Raw genomic sequence first — 19,877 nt, 5'->3', positions numbered from 1 at the left:
CACCACTAACAGATCAGTTCAGGTCTACGCCCTGGAACTGAACCTGGGCTACTGAAGCGGAGTGTGCTGAACTTAACCACTAGGCCACTAGAGCTGGCCCTAATCAAAATATTTCAATAGTGAGAGTTAAAAGTACTGATAAGTTGGGATGATGAGCTGATTAATATTTCTATAAAATTGGCTGCATATTCTAGAGAGTTTTGTACTTGGATGAAGTTAAGAACACGTGAGAAAACAAACTTTAAAATACTAACAGCTAATATCCACTCTAGCTCCCAAAGTTTTAAGAGACTGCAAGAACTCCTTACAGACTGTTTGCCTCGTAACATCTTATATGTCCTTCTACTAATTGCTAAGTATCCTGGATTCAATCAATTTAATAGTACTATATAAAATGGATTTGGAATTTAGCATTAATCCTATTGTTTGTTTTGTCCTATAATCCAATCCAAATATTTACCAGTCCTAATTAGAAGGCTTAATATAGTAATTTGATGGAAAGAAATCTTGAGCACCCATCGGATTTTAGACATTTTAAAAGAAATAGTCTTTGCTAAAAATAATACCTGATTCATTCTATTTCCATTGGTTACAGCCACTTGATTCTCTACTCAATAACTTATTGTCTAAAGTTTTCTTTAAAAAATCCAACTATCTATAGATAGGAGATATCCAACATATTTATTAGTAAAATAAGAGAAAAAGTATTTTCTTTCTTTAATCCATGCCTCCAAAATGCACAAGGAGGTAGGTCAAATCAAATGTAATTGTCTGGGCCGCATTCTCTAATGGATAGACTTTTACACCTTAGACCTAATGTGTATACATAGGCCTCTTGGAAATAGCATGGTTTGTGAGCTAATGATGTGCATTGCTAAATATTTTTACATCAGGGTGACATTTATAAATTATATTTTAATATTACAATTATTTTAGATGATTGCCCCCAAAGCCCTTTCATTTTTAGAAAATATAAAGCATGCCTGGCCCACAGACACTCAAAACCCAAGATGTTCCAAATTGGACTCATTATCTCTCCACCCCCGCCCTAAAGCCGCTGCTCCTGCATCCCCTTGCTCCTGTAATGGGGCCGCTCTCCTCCCAGTCACACAGGCTAGCAAACTTCCGTCATCTTTGACTCCGACCTCTTCTGACCCTTTAAATCTAATCAACCAAGTCCGCTCAAGTTTATCTTTGAAATGTCTTTGGAATCTGTCCTCTAAGCTTTATCCACACCATTCCTCTCTTGTTCAGGCTCTAATTGTCACATGCCCTAAGTTATTCCAAGGGCCAATCCTCTCAGCTCCTAGGAACTAGTGCATTCTACATCCAAAATATCCTCCTTACATTGATTGCATTATTCTTTTAAAACACAGAGATGAAGATATAACCACTTGAATGCTGGAAAACATTTTTGGCAAAAGCATTTTACAAACAATGCAATCTAAATTCCTTAGCAAGTCACCGACCTCTTCACCTTTTTGTTCCATTGGTCATTTTTCCCCAACAACTCATGTTCTAGCCCAACTCCACCATTGGATATCTCTAAATAGTCTATATTTTCCTCAGATAAGCTCTTTTGAATGGGTAGTCATTGCTACCTTCTGCACAGTGGGAAAATCTAATCATTTTTCAAATCACAATTCATCTCCTTTATATCCTTGGGAAGATTAATCATCTTTGCCACCCAGGTACCTAGCACTTTTATTTCTCTCTTATAATACCACAATCTAATAAGAATTAAAATTTCTCAGATATGTTTTAGTTTACCCCAGTAAGCAGAGAGTTCTTCAAATTCAGGGACCTTGTCTTTTTCATGGTTACATGCTTCATTTTGCCCTTTCCAGAGTAAGTTCCAGATGTGTTTATTATTAAACCTTTTAAAATTGTTTCACAAATTACCATTGATGCTATTCATATTGTATCATGAAAATAACATTTTTCTTAGCAGCATATCTTATATATAGGAGAGATCAAGACAAATCAAACATTAGGAGAAAACACCCAAATCTCTTGCCATGACATACAATATTTTTCATTATAACTTTGCAGTAGGATAATTCATACTTTTAAAAAGCCAAAGGAGTATATATATGTTGCAAAAGTATTATGTTTCCTCAAAAACTTAATGAGAAAAGATAGTGGCAGATGGAGCTCCATTGGCTAATTTTCTTCCCAGCTGCCTGGATGAAAAATACAGATGCACTGACCCTAAGCTTCTGCATGCTAAGTGTTCAAATATTCAGTCCTCGTTAGTTACCCATTATGCCAAGGTTGAGTGCCCAGTGTCTAGCTTACCAGACACTATTCACCTGGCTGTCCCTTTTGTTCTCAGTTTTAATGTGAAGGAAGAGAGTTCCAAAAATAGAACAAACCCTGCAACTGGCTTGTGTTCCTGAGAACACAATTAGATCACTGTAAAGTGACAAAATCGTATCACATTTGTTTGAAGTAGTTCAAAAATACTAGATATATATTTTTTAAATTGCTTGTACTTTTTTCTCCCTTCCAGACCTTTTCAATCTTTAGAAACCTTAGCTGCAAAAAAGGGCCAATTTGTCCTTTAAAAACTAGGCAGCCTCAAGATTCTTCTCATGTTAAAGTGAAATGGGAAATCATTTTCATTTCCATGGATAATTCAAGCCTCAAATGACTTAACTGCAACTCCCTATATGTTTTAATATTGTGTGTGTGTACACATTTTCTAGAACTCTTTCCCAACATTTCAAGTGGTAGTAATTTTCTTTGTGAGAGAAATCTTCCTTCTCTCTAACTTGCTCCTAAAACCACCTATATAAAAAACCATCTTCCCAATCTCTCTGCTTTAATGGACCATTCTTGGGAGATGTTATTTAGGTTCCCTGAATGTTCTCTTCACTCCTATCAAAGACTTGTCTGTCCCATGACTCTACACTCACCTCTCTGCTTCCCAATTTGTCTGTAAGAGGATTAGAAAATTGTCAGATTTACAGAGTATTTTGTCTACATGGTGATTTTTAAAGAATTACCAATATATGCAATTAAAAGATTTCACAGAAAACCTCCCGGCTCCTGTGAAAAATCTGAATATCTAATAACATGTATTCTACAAAGTAATAGTCAGCTGGAGCTGACGGGAGATGTATTATTCAGGGGTGAGTCAGGAGAGAGAAACCACACCAGTAATTTGCACAGGAAAATTTAATATAAAAATTACTAGTTAGTAACAAGTGATAAACTTCTAAGCGGTAAAGAGAACTCTAAAAGATACAAGAAGAGCATCTGTATGAAGCAGACGCTATCCTAGGGCTGAAGCCAAGGACCCAGGGAAGGAACAAATTGGGAAGAGAGTACCCTCACCCAACCCCTAGAGGGTGTGGCTATGGCAAACTGTGTGAGGAGAAGTTCCCTGATGCTCCAAGAACAGGGCTGGAAACAGAAAACCGCCTGCTGGATTGCCAGCAAGACCCACTAGGAAACCACTACTACAGTGCCAGCAAAAACTTGCTGGAGAATAAGTTCCATTGAGTGTCCTGTACACGCTGGCGGTCACATATTGCAGGAGCAAGAAGGAAAATAACACATTAAAAGCTGGGAGAGAGGCCTCTTCCTCCCGCAGTGTCCCTTCAGTGGCAGAAGATGAAGTTTCCCCTTCTGACAAAGTTTAACATCGTGCCAGTTGGCAAAGGACATCTTAATAGGAACCAGCCCCAAGTTTTCAAGGCAGTGCAAAGAAGGGTGGATTCAGAGCTGAGAGGCAATAAATTGGTAACTAGCACAGAACATATACTCTAACTGATCATAATTCCCTTTCTGACTCATATAGGCATTTGAGTTTAAGGCCAATGATCCAAGATATCAGCAACAAGCAACTGACATAGCATGAGTTTCATATCACAAAGAAAGACTTTTTAGAGACTGGAGACTCTGAGTCTCAATCAGCAAACATTGAATTACCAACACTGCAGACATGCAGAACTGTATCTAAGATAAGGCAAAAATAGTATGGAAAAGATGAATCCTCCATATATTTACCTAAAATGCATTACTTTACTGCTACATGTTGTGATGTCCAACATGAAAAGAATTACATAAAAATGAAATGACTTTGTGATCTGACCAGAGTTCTACGTCAGCTGCAAAGACATTACCATCTCTTTTTGATAGACCTGGATACTTTTCCAAAAAACCTTTAAAACCTGGATTTCTGTATTTGTTTTAAAAGTTCCTTTTAATACCTTGATCAAAAATATTTGTCTCATCTTTATTTCAATTTGCTGCTAGACCATCTACTCACAAATCTTATTAACTGTTCCCCGGCACTAGGCTCAAGTGAGGGGAAATGGTTTTGACAGTGCTTTCTTTTTCTTGGATTCTTGGATGAAAGGAGATACCAATTAAAATTGGTATTTAAAAAGAAAAACTGATTTTTTGGCATTGCTTTTAACCTTCAAGAAAATGAAATATGAAGTCTTTGAAAATATTCTGAGGAGAAGGCTTGGAATTTTTGCCTCTAGCTTCTAACCACTGTTGAGAGACTTTTGAACCTAGGCAAGCAATGAGCTTGTTTCTTCTATGTATTCAGAAAAAGCTAACCGGATTGATATTCAATAAGTATTAACTCTTGCCTATGCCCCGAGAGGATCTTGCAGGTACTGATAACAACTTGGCAAGACATCTCTCATTTATACAAGAGCAAGTCAAAATAATACCAGACTATCATACTTCTACAAAGTAAACGAGAATCCCCTAGGACTTTAACTAAGATGCTGAACTCACAGCTCGAGTCAACACAGACCATGGAGTGCTTTTGACAGGTTCGACATGGGAAAGAAGAGTTTTAACCAACTAAAGATATCAAGCACACAGATTTCTGCCCAAGTTAATAAAATAATTTCTTTCTTTCTCTTATGTTCCCTAAGTTATGTTGGTAAAAACTAAGTCAATTTCTTCTGAAGACAATATTTAATAAAGTTTTTTAGTTTTTCTTTCACGTACACACACGCAAATGCTGATATAAGGGAGGACGTTTCCTGAGTATCAATGTACCAACTTTGAAAGGTGAAATATTGAAACATTGAAAACCTTTAAGTATCTACAAGAATCTCTATTTTCTCTCATTTGACAATTTGTGTGCTCTTACCATATAAAATTTCGGCATCTCTTCATTAAAAAAAGCCAATATAATGAGGGCGTTATTTTTTGTAAAAGAAAAGTAATTCACATAGCTCTAAGAAATATACTCTGCTGCGTTCTCTACATGCTATTGGGAACTTAGCATTTTTAAGAACAGAAACAGGAGCATAAAAATATAACTAAACTTCAAAAGCCCTGTGACAGCGTGACTGGTGTTGTATAACCTTCCTTGATCTACCAGAAAGAATCATTTCTGCAAACCTTAGAGGTGAGAGCTGCAAGGTTTACATTTTAAGAGTGTTCATTTTAATGAGAACTCTGAGAAAACCAAGGCGGCACTGTGGTTGACGGGAAACCGGCTTTATTTTGCACTCAGGTACCAGGTCATGGATTCTTGCCAATGGGTAAAGAGCCCCCTGAAGGCATTTATTTAGTTAAAACACTCTAACCATTATTTAACTCATTTATTAAGTATGTTGGAAGGTCTCTGGGGCTGCATAAGACATTTTTAAAACTATTGTCAGGGTAATAGTGCCAATGGAAATTCAACGTTTGAAGGAAGCTGCAGAGTAATATCCCTGAACCTCTTTAATGGGTTTCTTTGAGGACTTGTAAAGCTCCCTTTGTATAAATGGACTACTCGCATTAACCTATAAAGAGAAATGTTTGGCTTGCATCTCTTAAAAAAGAAAAAGTCATATGGGTGGCAAATTTGGATGCTGCTGTAAATTGAGGTCATGTACTCAGACAGATAATGAAATGAATAGTATCATTTTGCACTTACTTGAGATTGTAGGAATTATTGAAAATAGAGAGAGGAGAGAGAGAAAAAAAAAATCAAGGGATGGTATAGAAATATGGTCTCTGGTACTCAGTCTTCTTACTATTGATTTATTATATATTTGTCTTTTTTTCTTTCTCTCAATTATTTTACATCCAAATTTCTCTGCATAAAATTCAATAGACATTAAGAGATGAGCCAAAAGGGTTACAATTTAAATATAGGAGATCGACTTGATTTTATAGTCCAGCTGTATAATGATCAAATTTAAACAGATATTTGGAAAATAAGGCAAAACAGAAAAGATATTTTCTGATTTCAAAATTCATAGATGTCCAGTTAATATTCAAATTTTTTTGCAACTGTAACTGTTACTTAATGAGTCTTGTTTACTACTTTAAAAAAAGGTACAATAAATAGTAGTCCAAAATGAAAGTCATTACACACTATTTAGCACAGAAATGGAGTTAATTCTATTTGCAACTTAAAAAAATTAACCGAAATATGCAATTCTTTTAGTATCTGTTATAAAGCGTGGTTGATCAAAATCCTGAACTTACTGGGTGGTCTATATTTTCTTTCAAGATCTCATGTACTTATGGTGCTTAGTTTGTAACGTTCATGGAGACTCCCTGTAACAGGTCAGACTGAAGGAAAGTAAACAGCAGGTGGATTTAAAAACTGCATGTGAGCTCCGCTATGAAAACCAAATATTTAACAATTTTGCTTTTTTGAGAAAACTTAGATTGCTATCTATGTGGCTTTTCTATTTGCACACCAGTTAAGTAGGGATCGAGCTGTGTGTTTTTTGGTGTGTTACTGAATACATACTCCAGAGTAGATTTGTGAAATCTTGTAGATCCTGCATATTCTACTTAACATGTTGGGACAGGTTCCACCCTGACAGAACTCAACCACTACTTAGATTGATCTAACAGAACTGCATTTCTAGAATGCTTTCTTTTAATAACCTGTAATATGATGTATTGTCTGTGATGAATGTTCACAAATAAACATATCAAAACTATTCTTTCTCATTTTTAGTGTTCTTCTTTGGTACCTCTTGGATTTTTAAGAAGCAAGTGCTTTCAGATATGAGTGATTTTCTAAACCTTTGCTTCACTGTTGCTACACCAAATTGGTTAAACTAGTCAGTAGACCACTCCGAGCCCTCCACAATAGATCTTTAACACTTTGTGTGCCGAGCTAAATATTGCGAGCTACGCAGTAGTAATTTTGAAACAGTATGCTGAATTTTCTGTTGGACTCTCAACATCCCTTTTCCTGCCTCCTACGCTCCCCAAGTATCTCAGAGACTGGAGACCAATGTTTCTGAGGCTCTCTGGCCATCAAGGTTCCATTTTAGATTCACCAACGAGAGGCCCTGAGTGATATTTGGAAGTGATATTTGGAAGGCGGAAGAAAATCAAAAAGCATTTTAGTCCTGATAACAGCAGGCAGATGGAGCCTATGGCAGATGACTTCCTGCGGATTCACAAGAAATTTTCTGACTTGGTTCGGTGAATCATCCTCTTCTGTTCTGCAGGTTGCTGAGATCATTGGTGAAGGTTCTTGGCGGTTGTTATATTATCTGAATTTCTGAACTTTAAAAGTGTTTTCCACAATCTTTGCTTTTCCAACGATTCCCACATTTTTATTACCTTCCATTCCCCTGTGTTTAATTCCTTCCAGCATGAAACACCTAGGAAGTTTTCTGTTTTCCTGACAAAGCCCCGACTTAATTGCCTCCATATAAAAATAACCCTTTAGTTATTAGATACTTCTAGAATGATGTGACTAAGGCACTATTTTTTCCACCACAACTCTCTACCCACCTATAATTTTCTAAAAATCATTTCCAAATTCAAAGAGCATGGATCTTGTAATTTGTGTATCAAATAATGTCAAATACCACTACCCACTCACACTACTTACTACCTCTTACTTATAAAATAAAATTTGAACTCCTTAGTCTAGTGTTAGCTTTCTACTCATGACTTGCTTTTTCAATATTATTTCCCACTCCTTCTTTTACATCCTTTGTTCACTAGTCAATTGGGACATTAAGTATTTGCAATCCACCACAAGCATTTTTTTTTATTTCAATGCCATTGTTTCTACCATTTATTCAACTGAAACTTTCATCTCCACTTGCCAAAATTTATCTTGATGACATGCCTGAAAGGATACCTGTTGTATCATTTCCCAAAGTAGACGCCATGCCATTCTCATTTTATGTTCCTAGAAGTGACTAGGACTATCCCTATTCTGTGAGTTCATAAATTCCTACTCAGATTCACTTACAGCATATATCTTATCATTCAGTAATTATTGTTTAATTAATTAATCTATTTATTTATTTATTTTTGATGAGGAATATTCACCCTGAGCTAACATCTGTGCCAATATTCCTGTATTTTGTATGTGGAGTGCCTCTACAACATGTCTGATGAGTGAAATAGGTCTGCACCCAGAATCCTAACCCACAAAACTGGGTCGCTGAAGTGGAATGCATGGAACTTTAACCACCAGGCACGGGGCCAGCCACAGTAATAATTATTTTTTTGTTTATCTTCCCTCCCAGTACTTGTCTGATTGCCTGGTACATAGTTAGTGCTCAATATGGTTTCCCTGAAAGAACGACGAAATAAAACATGTTAGAAATCACCAAAACCAACTTTCAAACAAACATTTCCAAATGCTGGGTACTGTACAAAGAATGACTATTTAAATATATAGCTAATTGCCATAAACTGAGGAAAATCCCCCCCAAGTTAAAGAACTTGAAAACAGAATGGTAAGCTTACTTGGAAGATGTGATCACACACGTAGCGGTAAATCACTCAAAGGGTCACATCCAAGTGTAAGACTGAAACCAGGAGGTCTGGAAAACTCAAGCAAAAGAAGTTAAAGTCACACCAGAATCTGAAAGTAATAAGAGCAAATATTCTTGGGATGAAGCAATATAATAGAACGCATCGTCCACTTTATAAAAACAAAACAAAACGAAAACGCCGGGAATCAGGAGAAGGAAATAAAGAGCAAAGTCAGAGACACAAAGACTTTAGGTATTGAAATGTCAGCTAAATGATACACAATAAGCTTTATTAAATTGCTTACAAAATAAAAAAACAGAAGACATCAAAAAGAATAAGATTTAAAATTTAATCAAAAAGAATTTGTAGAAATAAACATATGTAACAATTGAAATGAAACCCTCAATGATATATTGAATCCCACATGAATTCAGATACCATAAGAGAGAATCAGTAAAGTTTATAAAATGTGTAAAAAATTTATCTAGGCTGGAACAGAGAAAAAAAAGACGTGGAGACTATGGAAGAAATTAAGAGAAATAGATGTAGAATGAGGATGTCCAATATTTGTCTAACTGGTGCTTCAAAATAAGAGAGAAAAAAAGGGATGGAGGAGCCACATCCAAATTGAAAATGACTGAGAATATTCCAGATATGATGAAAAACATTACCCCTGAGATTCAAGAAGCCTGACAAATCCCAAGCTAAATAACGAATAAAAGAATTGTTCTTCATGAATCTGAAGAACACCAAAGACAAAAAGATGATCTTAAAAGAAAGCAGAAATAGAATAAGATGTCTGAAGGAAGAAGATCAGTTAGGGGCCTGCCCGGTGGCACAGCAGTTAAGTTTGCATGTTCTGCTTTGGTGGCCTGGGGTACGCAGGTTTGGGTCCCGGGTTCAGACATGGCACTGCTTGGCAAACCCATGCTGTGGTAGGCATCCCACATATAAAGTAGAGGAAGATGGGCATGGATGTTAGCTCAGGACCAGTCTTCCTCAGCAAAAAATAGGAGGATTGGCAGCAGTTAGCTGAGGGCTAATCCTCCTCCTCCAAAGAAAAAAAAAAGATCTGTTAGAATGACAGCATAATTTCTCAATACCAACAATGAAACTGGAATATAGTAGAATGACCATTTTTTTGAAAGGCTGAGAAAAAATAACTCAACTTAGAATTTAATATCCAATTAAATTAATATACGAGAATGTAGGTGATATAAATCATTTTCAGAACTAAACAAATGAACTAAAATGTTTACCATAACAGATCCTTAATTATGAAATATCTAAATGATATGCAACAGAAAGAAGGAATATGATCCCAGAAGGACAACTCAAAATACAAAACTACAAGTAAAAGAGTTGATAAGCAGGTTGGTAAATGTAAACTAAAGTTTATTATTTAAATAGCAATAAGAATACCTTGTTTGGGAAGAATTCCTAAGACCATTTAGAGTAGAAGTATTTATTAATTTAGATGTATAAAGTTAAATACAACTATCAAAATACTTAGGGAAGCCAATGAAAGAATTGAAAAAGAAAATGTTCATTATAAGTTCCAGAGCATCAGAGGAAACAAAAAATTAACAAAGGTATGAAAGGAGTAAAATCTAAGCACAAAAAATGTGAAACAAATAGAATTAGCCAAATTAGATACAGAAACAGATCTAAATATATTAGTAATCATAATAAAATATACATAGACTAAACATACTTGCAGAAAATTAGAATGAATTTTTAAAATCTTATTATACGCTCTGTACAAGTGACATATGTAAAATGTAAGCAAAGAGAAAAATTGAAACACTAAGTATGTGGGAAAGTAGTATCAGAACAATACTAAACAAAAGAAAGACGATGTAGCTATGTCAATATCAGATATATTAGACTTTAAGGCAAAAAATAATATCTAAGGAAAAGTAAGCTCATTGCACGATGACTACAAATATATCATAGAAAAAAGAGAAACACAAAGCAAATTAGACAAATACACCAGTAAAATGGGCATATTTTGGTAATTAATAGATCAAATAGTTAAATTTAATAAAAAGGAAGATTTGAACAATACAATTAATAAACATAATCTAACAGATGTATATATAAATCCTTGCACCAAAGAATGTAATAAAACACATTTTCTCAGATGTACACATAAAGAATTTATGAAAATTGACTAAATACCAGTCTCAACTAATTAGTATTATATTGTACCATATCATGGGCCATCAGTTATATGGGCCTGGGAAGCATGCATATAGTGTTAGAAATGAAAAAGATATTTTCAAAATTGCATTTGAAAATGGAATAAATGAATAAACTTGCTACCTTCGATTAGTATTTTCCTTACCTATGTATTTTTTACTATATACTTTATCTTTTGTGCAGCATGAATATTCCACTTTAATCCTCCACAGTTTAGGTCACTACCCCAATATCAGATCACTATATACAGTTGCATTGGAAGTGACTCAGAACAAAGTACCTCATATCTAGTAGTCACTCAGTAAGTATTTGTGACTGATCAGAAGGAGAAAGAAAACCAATAGCGTGGGTTGAGTGAGGCCGAAGGCTCTAAATCTATTTCGTGTTTAGATTTTTCATTGTACTCCAGACCACTGAATTTATTCCTTAAATTCAAAGTGTCTAAAACATACGTCATGATCTTTCCCTTCAAACCTGTTCCTCTCCTGCTTTTTTCTTCCCCTCTGTCAGCAGAATCATATGCACCCAGGAAAATGCTGTCCAACTTAGAAACTGCAGAGGCTTCATCTTCCTTTTCAATCTTCACCACCAATCGCCACTGTGGAGATGCAATCTCTTATCATTTCTCGTCTTGATTACTGCCTTAGCAGGCTAATAACTCTTCATGTTTCTGGTTTTGTTCTCTTTTGATACTCTCTGCGGTACGATCGAAATAATCTTTCAGGAATACAACTCAAAGTATGACACGCTCCTTCTTAAATATTTCTTTTAGTTCTTATTACTTACAAGATAAATTCTAAACTCATTTGTGCAGGATGTAAGATTTTTCAAGAGCTGGCCCTGTCTCAGTTTTTTAGCTTCAAATCTTCCCTTTTCTCTCATACTCATCAAATCAGCCTATAGGACTTCCCTTTTTGATATCTTCCAGGATGCAAAATGCCTTCTCTCATCTCAGCACCGCTGCTCAGATAGCCCTCTCTGCTTGAAAAACCCTTCTAGCTTCGTATCCCAACCAACCTTGCTAATTTCCACATCATGACTCAGCTCAGCAGCATCTCCTTGAAGGAACGTGTCTGTGACTTCAGCCAATCCAGGTGCTTTGCCATATGCTCTTTTAGCACTGTGTGCATAATTTGATCCTAATTCTCACCTCTGGATGGATTAATTCTCTTTCCTTGCATATAATTACCTCTAGGTTGCAAAGATAGAGAAAGAATTAGCCATTTGTGTAACCCTAGTGCCTATGATTGCTTGACATGTATGATTCACATGTTTCATAGGCGAGGTGTGGCTGAGGTAGAGTCTTAAGGAATGAAGGGAAGATGGGAGGATGGGAAGGAACGTGGGAAGGAGGGAGGTAGCCTCTGTTTCTTCATTAGTTAAATAAAGTGATTTGAAGATATCGCACACCTGATAAAATCAGCTTCTTGAATGATGCTAGCTAAGACTCTTATCAGACTCATGCTCCAAAATTTCTCCAAATGCTCCAAGGAATACTATGGAAATAAATTTACTTCTCCAGTACAGCATCCAGCCCTCTTTCTTAATTTTAGTACATATTGAAAAACATTTTTCTCTCAATTGTACTAAGAAACAAGAATTGATGATATTCTTGTTTCAAAGATAAAGAGCCGAGTTTCACACAACCTTCCTCGAGTTAAGTAGTTAAAACCAGGTGTTCTGATGTTTACTTCTTTTTTGCATTCTCTCAGTTCTCTCACTGTCTTTCATGTCTCTCTCTTGCCATGAAAGCTTCCATTCTCCCTATGTAGCCACAGTTATTTATTTGGATAGTAATAATATTAACAGAAAAAATAATTAACATATACTGAGAACTTACTCTATCACAATCATGGTGCTAATTTCCTTATAAGCACCATCTCATCAAAAAATACTCACAAAAATCCTATGAGATAAGTAGTAGTGTTATCATTATTCAGGTAATGAGTTAAAATCTAATTACTATCGTAGCAGCTAGCACCAGAATTCCAGTGATGAAAGCAGCTCACTTTTGGGGAGAAATAATCTAACAAGCTAAGAGCGCAGACCCTAAGGGAATCAGCAGTGGCAGAAGCCCAGGTAACAAAATATGAGGGCAGAACTTTTTCTCATGAGAGAAAGGAAGAGGTAAGTGTAAGTCTGTTCGGGCTGCCATAACAAAATACCACAGACTGTGTAGCTTAGAAACAAAATAATTTTATTTCTTACCGTTCTGGAGGCTGGAAGTCTGAGATCATGGTGCCAGCAGGGTTGGGTGAAAGCTCTCTTCTGTGTGTGTGTGTGTGTGTGTGTGTGTGTGTGTGTATTATTGTCTCTACAGTACCACCTTATAAGCATTAAAGTGTTTTATGAGGTAAAGAATTAGTATAATTCATTTATATTTGAAAGTTAGGTTCCTGATCTATCTTGATTCCTTACAATTTTTATTTGCTTTTTCTATGGACTGAATGCTTATGCCCCCCCAAAATTCATAGGTTGAAGCCCCAATCCCCAAATGGGATGCTGTTTGGAGGTGGGACCTGTGATGAAATTAAGGACCTTATAAAAAGAGGAAGAGACAAGAGATCTCTCTCTCTCTCTCTCTCCCCCCTCTTCCCGAAGCATGCACCAGGAAGTCACGTGAGGACAAAACAAAAAGATGACCATCTGCAAACCAGGAAGACTGTCTTCACAGACACCTAACCTGTTGGTACCTTGATCTTGAACTTCCCAGCCTCTAGAACTGTGAGAAATAAATGTTTATTAAACCACTCAGTCTATGGTATTGAGTTATAGCAGCCTGAACTAAGACAGCCTTTGTATACATCAGGCTTTTAAGCTAATTACATTCTTTAAATAAATTGCATAGATTGACTCTGAAAATATAATCCATTAAAATTACACATTTATGGGCTATTACTGTGCCTTAGCTGCTTCAATCTTTAATATTCCAGATCTTAAGAATAAATCAAAATTTAAGTATTTTTAATACTTAGACAAAATGTGATTTGCTTTAAAAAGAATATAGTCCAAAAAAATCAACGTAAGGAAAATAGAAAACCTGTGCACTAAAGAATAATCATAGAGCACTGTAATATTTCAGACAAGTTTGAGAAGTAAGATTATTTACACAGACAATAGGAACTCCCTAAAATGTAGCTGCCACAGTGTACCATGTCTTATCTTACTGAATCCTATCGTGAAAAGGTTTTGTGTTTAATCGTGAACTGTAACTTTCATTATGTCTGAAATTTTGTCTGAAGCTGTGTTAATGTTCTCCAGAGAAACAGAACCAATAAGACATCTATCTATCTATCTATATATATATATATACAATAAGATATATACATGAGAGCTTTATTTTAAGAAATTGGCTCATGTGACTATTGAGTCTGGCAAGTCCGAAATCTGCAGGCTTGGCTGGCAGACTGGCGTCCCAGAAAAGAGCTGATGCTGTAACTCAGGTTCGAAGGCTCTGCTGTAGAATTTCCTCTGGCTCGGAGGAGGTCAGTGTTTTGTTCTATTCAGGCCTTCAGATGATTGAATGAGGCCCGCTCACGTTACGGGATGCAATCTGCTTTATTCAAAGTCCACCGATTTAAATGTAAATCTCATCCCAAAACACCCTCAAAGAAACATCCAGAATAATATTTGACCACATATCTGGGCACTGTGGCCCAGCCAAGCTGACACATGAAAAAAAGACATCATAAAGGCTAACACCGTTTGCATAGTGGTGCTTTTGTAAATTATAGTAAATTTGAAACATGAATTTACTATATAATCATTTTTTCATATGTGGTAAGAAAACACAATTAGCCATATGGTAGACAGGGTTAACTATCCTTTATGCTAATCTCTGTGTTCTGTTCGGCTAACCTAATTACCTCTACACTGTACTTCAGACATGACTTTCCCACAGGAAGCCTTTGGGGAAGCTTTTGAATAAACTTTCAGTGCCTAAGAGAAGCAGGTCAGCAACAAATAGCTGAATACCAAAGAAATCAAAGTGCTAGTTCTTTCCTGAGAAGAGGAACTTATATTCAGACGAGTGACCCTTTAACAGCTATCCATTCATTTGCATACATTTATATATATTTTCTATACTCTTCCTAGATGCACTAAATCATTGAAAGAAATCATAGTCATCAGATGGGAAATGTATTGACCTATCATGAACAAAGCAAAAAAAGTGCTTTATCAGCCAATTTATTGGGAAGCAGATTGGATGGCTCAATCAGTGATTTCTTATTGAGCCAGTTTTCTAGGATTGTTTTGATTTGTTTTGAATTATTTTATCTCTTTTTTTAATTTAGTTATTTTTTTTTGGTGAGGTGACATTGGTTTATGACGTATAAATTTCAGTTGTACATCATTATATTTCAACTTCTATGTAGACTACATTGTGTTGATCACCAAAAGTCTAGCTGCCAGCTATCAGCACGCATGTGCCCTTTTACCCTCCCCGCTTCCCTTCTGGTATCCACCAGTCTGTTCTCTGTGTCTATGTTAGTTTGTTGTTGTTGTTTTATCTTCCACATACGAGTGAAATCGTATGGTATTTGACCTTCTTCATCTGACTCATTTCATTCAATATAATACCCTCAAGGTCCATCCATGTTGTTGCAAATGGCAAGCTTTTATCCTTTTTATGGCTGAGTAGTATTCCATTTTATGTATAAATACCACTTCTTCTTTTTCCATTCATCTGTTGATGGATTCTTCAGTTATTTCCAAGTCTTGGCTATTGTGAATAATGGTGCAATGAACACAGATGTGCATATATCTCTTCAAATTAGTATTTTTGTGTTCTTTGGATAAACACCTAGAAGCAGAATAGCTGGATCATATGGTAGTTCTATTTTCATTTTTTGAGGACTCCCCTTACTGTGTTCCATAGTGGCTGTACCAGTTTGCACTCCCACCAGCAGCGTATGAGTGTTCCCTGCTCACCACATCCTCTCCAACACTTGTTATTTCTTGTTTTTTTAGTAACAGCCGTTCTGAGAGGTGTCTGGTGATATCTCATTATGGTTTTGATTTGCATTTCCCTAATCATTAGTGACGTTGCATATCTTTTTTTTAAATGTCTATTTAACTCCTCTGCCCATTTTTCTTTTTTTTCTTGCAGATTGGCACCTGAGCTAACAACTGTTGCCAATCTTTTTTTTTCTCCCCAAATCCCCCCAGTACATAGTTGTATATTCTAGTTGTGGGTCCTTCTAGTTGTGGCATGTGGAACGCCACCTCAACATGGCCTAATGAGCGGTGCCATGTCCATGCCCAGGATCTGAACCCTGGGCCGCCGAAGCAGAGCGTGCGAACTTAGCCATGGGGCCGGCCCCGCATATCTCTTCATGTACCTGTGCTGTGTTCATCTATTCTTCTCCCCAGTTCAGTAAGCATCATTATATCATTAGTTTGTACTCTATCAGGTAGATTGTTTATCTCTGTTTTCTTTAGTTCTTTTTTAGAGGATTTGTCCTTGTCTTGCATCTGGAATATACTCCTTTGTCTCTTCATTTTTCCTACTTCTCTGTGCTTATTTCTATGTATTAGGCAGATCAGCTACATCTCTCAATCTTGGAAATGTTGCCATATGTAAGAGATGTCTTATGGGACCCAGCAGTGTGCTCCCCTCTTGTCACCCATACCAAATGCTCCAGGGGTGTTCCCTGTGTGCGCTGCATATGCTCTTCTATTGTGATGGGGCTGCTACTGCTGCAGGCATGCAGGTAGGCTGGGTTGGCCCCTGGGCGGGCTGGTTGTGAGACCTGCCCACGTGTGGCTGATATGCCACATTATTAGGTAGGGCAAGACCCCAGCATGGCTGGCCTCCAGGTCTGGTAGTAGACTACTGCAATTTTGCTGGCAAGTGAGTCAGGCCCCCAGTGTGGCTGGTTGCTAGGCCTGGGGGCACACAACTGCAGGCTCTTAGAGTGAATAGCTGTATGGCCCTGTGGTGCTTGGCTGCCTTGGGTATGCTGACGGGTGGGGTAGGCCCCAGGAGCAGTGGCACATAACCATTTCAGGCATTGGTAGGTGGGCCAGATCACCTGTGTGGCTGTTTGCAAGGCCCAGGGGCACAAGTCAGCAGTGGGCTCATTGGTGGGTGGGGCTGGCCTCTGGGGTGGGCTGCCCGTGCTGCCCAGCTGCGCTCAATTGCCTTGGGTGCTTTAGTGGGCAGGGCAATCCTCTGCACCAACAGGCTAAAAGGATATTAATGGCACCTGCCAGTGTCTATGTCAGCACAGCTAAACTAGGTCACTACAGTGGCTGCCGTCAGTGACTCGGTCCCTGGAGGGTGGGCCCTGCTGCCTCCTGCTTCTGCCTGAGCGCTCCAAGCTTAGTAAGTTCGTCTTTTTTACCAATGGACTATGCACTTTTCTGTCTGGTGTTCTTGTGCTGGTTTCTGGGTTGAGTGAGTCTGTGCACAGGCCTTTGATGAGCAGGTTTTCCTTTCCCTAAAGTTCTATAGTTTTCCTGGGTGTATTCTCCGTTGATTTTCAAAGCCAGGCATTTTGGAATCTCATCTCCCTTGCACTGAATCTAAGGGCTGGAGTACCTAACGCGGAGCTCAAATCCCTCGCCCCTCTTGGGGGAGCTCCGCACCTTTGCCATCGCTCCCAACTGTAAAGCACCGTGGCTGGAGTGTGGTTTTTTCCTCAGCAGGCCTGTATCTGCCTCTCCAATCCCTCTCAGTGTTGTCCCTTGTTGTGGGGGTTCTTTTTACCCAGTTTCCAGATCTCTCTCAGAGGAAATTATTCCACAGGTAGTTGTACGTTTGTTGTGTCCATGGGAGGAGGCAAGTTTAGGATCCTCCTATGCTGCCATGTTCCAAACACTCTTGTTTTGAATTATTTTAAAACTTTATTTTTTAAAACTTTTTGTTAGAAAACTTTCAAACACATGTAAAAGGGTAGTATAATAACCCCCCACATACCCATGACCCAGCTCCAACAATTATGAACTCATGATCCATCTTGTTTCATGTATATCCCTTCTCTTTCTCCCACCAGCCAAGACATCACATCATCCGTAAATATGTCTGCATGCATCACTAAAAGGAGAGAACAAGCCAAAAAAAAAAAGACCGTAATACCATTATCACAAAGTTAGCATTCATTCTTTAATATCGTCAAATAACCAGTTCAAATTGCCATTTTTCATTTTGTTTGTCTATTTTTTTTTGCTTGAATAAGGGTGCAAACAAATTTCACAGTTTGCATATGATTGATTTATCTTTTAGGTTTCTTTTTTTTTTTTTTTTTTAAAGATTTTATTTTTTCCTTTTTCTCCCCAAAGCCCCCCGGTACATAGTTGTGTATTCTTCGTTGTGGGTTCCGCTAGTTGTGGCATGTGGGACGCCACCTCAGCGTGGTCTGACGAGCAGTGCCATGTCTGCGCCCAGGATTCGACCCGACGAAACACTGGGCCGCCTGCAGCGGAGCGCGCGAACTTAACCACTCGGCCACGGGGCCAGCCCCTCTTTTAGGTTTCTTTTAATCTATAAGTCACCCCTCCTTCTTTTCTTTATTTTGCAATTTATTTGCTGGTGAAACTGGTCATTTCTTCTGCAGAGTTCTTATGTTTTGCACTTTGGTGATTGAATCTCCATGATGTTGTTTAATGTTCTTCCATCCTGTATAATTTTTGTAATTGAATTTTGAGACTTGATCTGCTTCAGGGTCAACCTTAGGCAATAATGCTTCATAGAGAGTGTTGTATATTTCTACCAGGAAGCAAACAAGGTCTACTTGTTCTGCCTTTTCTTGTATTTGTAGCTACTGATGATCATTGCCTGAATCCGTTATTTCATTGGGCAAAATATTCAGCAATCTTAATTTTTCCCTATGTATAAAACTTAATTTTTATCACCACGCCCTTGTATTCATACTAGAGAACATACGTTATTATGATACAGTGATTCATTCATTTATTAAATAAGATGTATTGAAACCTTACTAAATGGAGGGCATTTTACTAATCACTGGGTATACAAAGATGGCTAAGAAACAGTCCCAACAATTAATTAGCCAATAGGCTGGCAAATGAACTGGAACATAAACAAAAGTATTAAAACATGACAATCACTAAAAGGAGAAAGGGTGACTTCATGGAGAAAATAATCAACTGATAGGCAATTTTGGAATTATTGTTAAGACTCACTGTATGCTTTTTTTTTTTTCTTTTCCTGCTGAGGAAGATTTGCCCTGAGCTACCATCTGTTGCCAATCTTCCTCTATTTTGTATGGGAGCCGCTGGCACAGCATGGCCACAGATAGATGAGTGGTATAGGACTACACCTGGGAATTGAACCCGGGCTGCTGAAGCAGAGCACACCAAACTTAACCCCTATGCCAGCAAAGCTGGCCCTCACTGTGTGCTTTTTATTTAAATAGTTTTAAAATTTTAAAAGTAATTTTACCACTTTATAAAAAATAAAAAAAATTTAAATGCCCATATATTAGTCCAACAGTACAACTGTTATTATCTTGTTGACTGTTTATTATATTTCTATTTTTATATGTTAAAATCTTAATGCATGTAGTTTTATATCCTGCTTTTCCTCAAAACACTTCATATACCAAGTAGTATCTATTTTGCCAGTATCTTTAGGACTATCATTTTGAATGACTAAATAATTGATATTCATTTCAATGGATTAATTATATTTTAATCATTCATCTTTTATTGGGTATGTATTTTGATTCCAATTGCACACTTTTATAAAGAATATTGAAATAAACATCTTCATGTGTATAGCTGTTCACATCTTTTATCATTTCTTTTTGAGAGATGAACAGAAGAAAAATACTTAAAGCAAATATTTTAAATTTTGTTATATTTCTTGATATGTATTTCCAAGTAGATTAGAAAAGTAATTTTTATTTCTTTCAACAATATCAGTTTCACCTCAACTTATTTAGTTATAGATATTACTATATTTCAAAGAATTTGCTGGTACAATAGGCAGGAATAGT

This window comes from Equus asinus, chromosome 16 (assembly GCF_041296235.1).
Source record: "Equus asinus isolate D_3611 breed Donkey chromosome 16, EquAss-T2T_v2, whole genome shotgun sequence".
NCBI classification, from domain to species: domain Eukaryota; kingdom Metazoa; phylum Chordata; class Mammalia; order Perissodactyla; family Equidae; genus Equus; species Equus asinus.
This window is presented reverse-complemented; position numbering follows the sequence as displayed.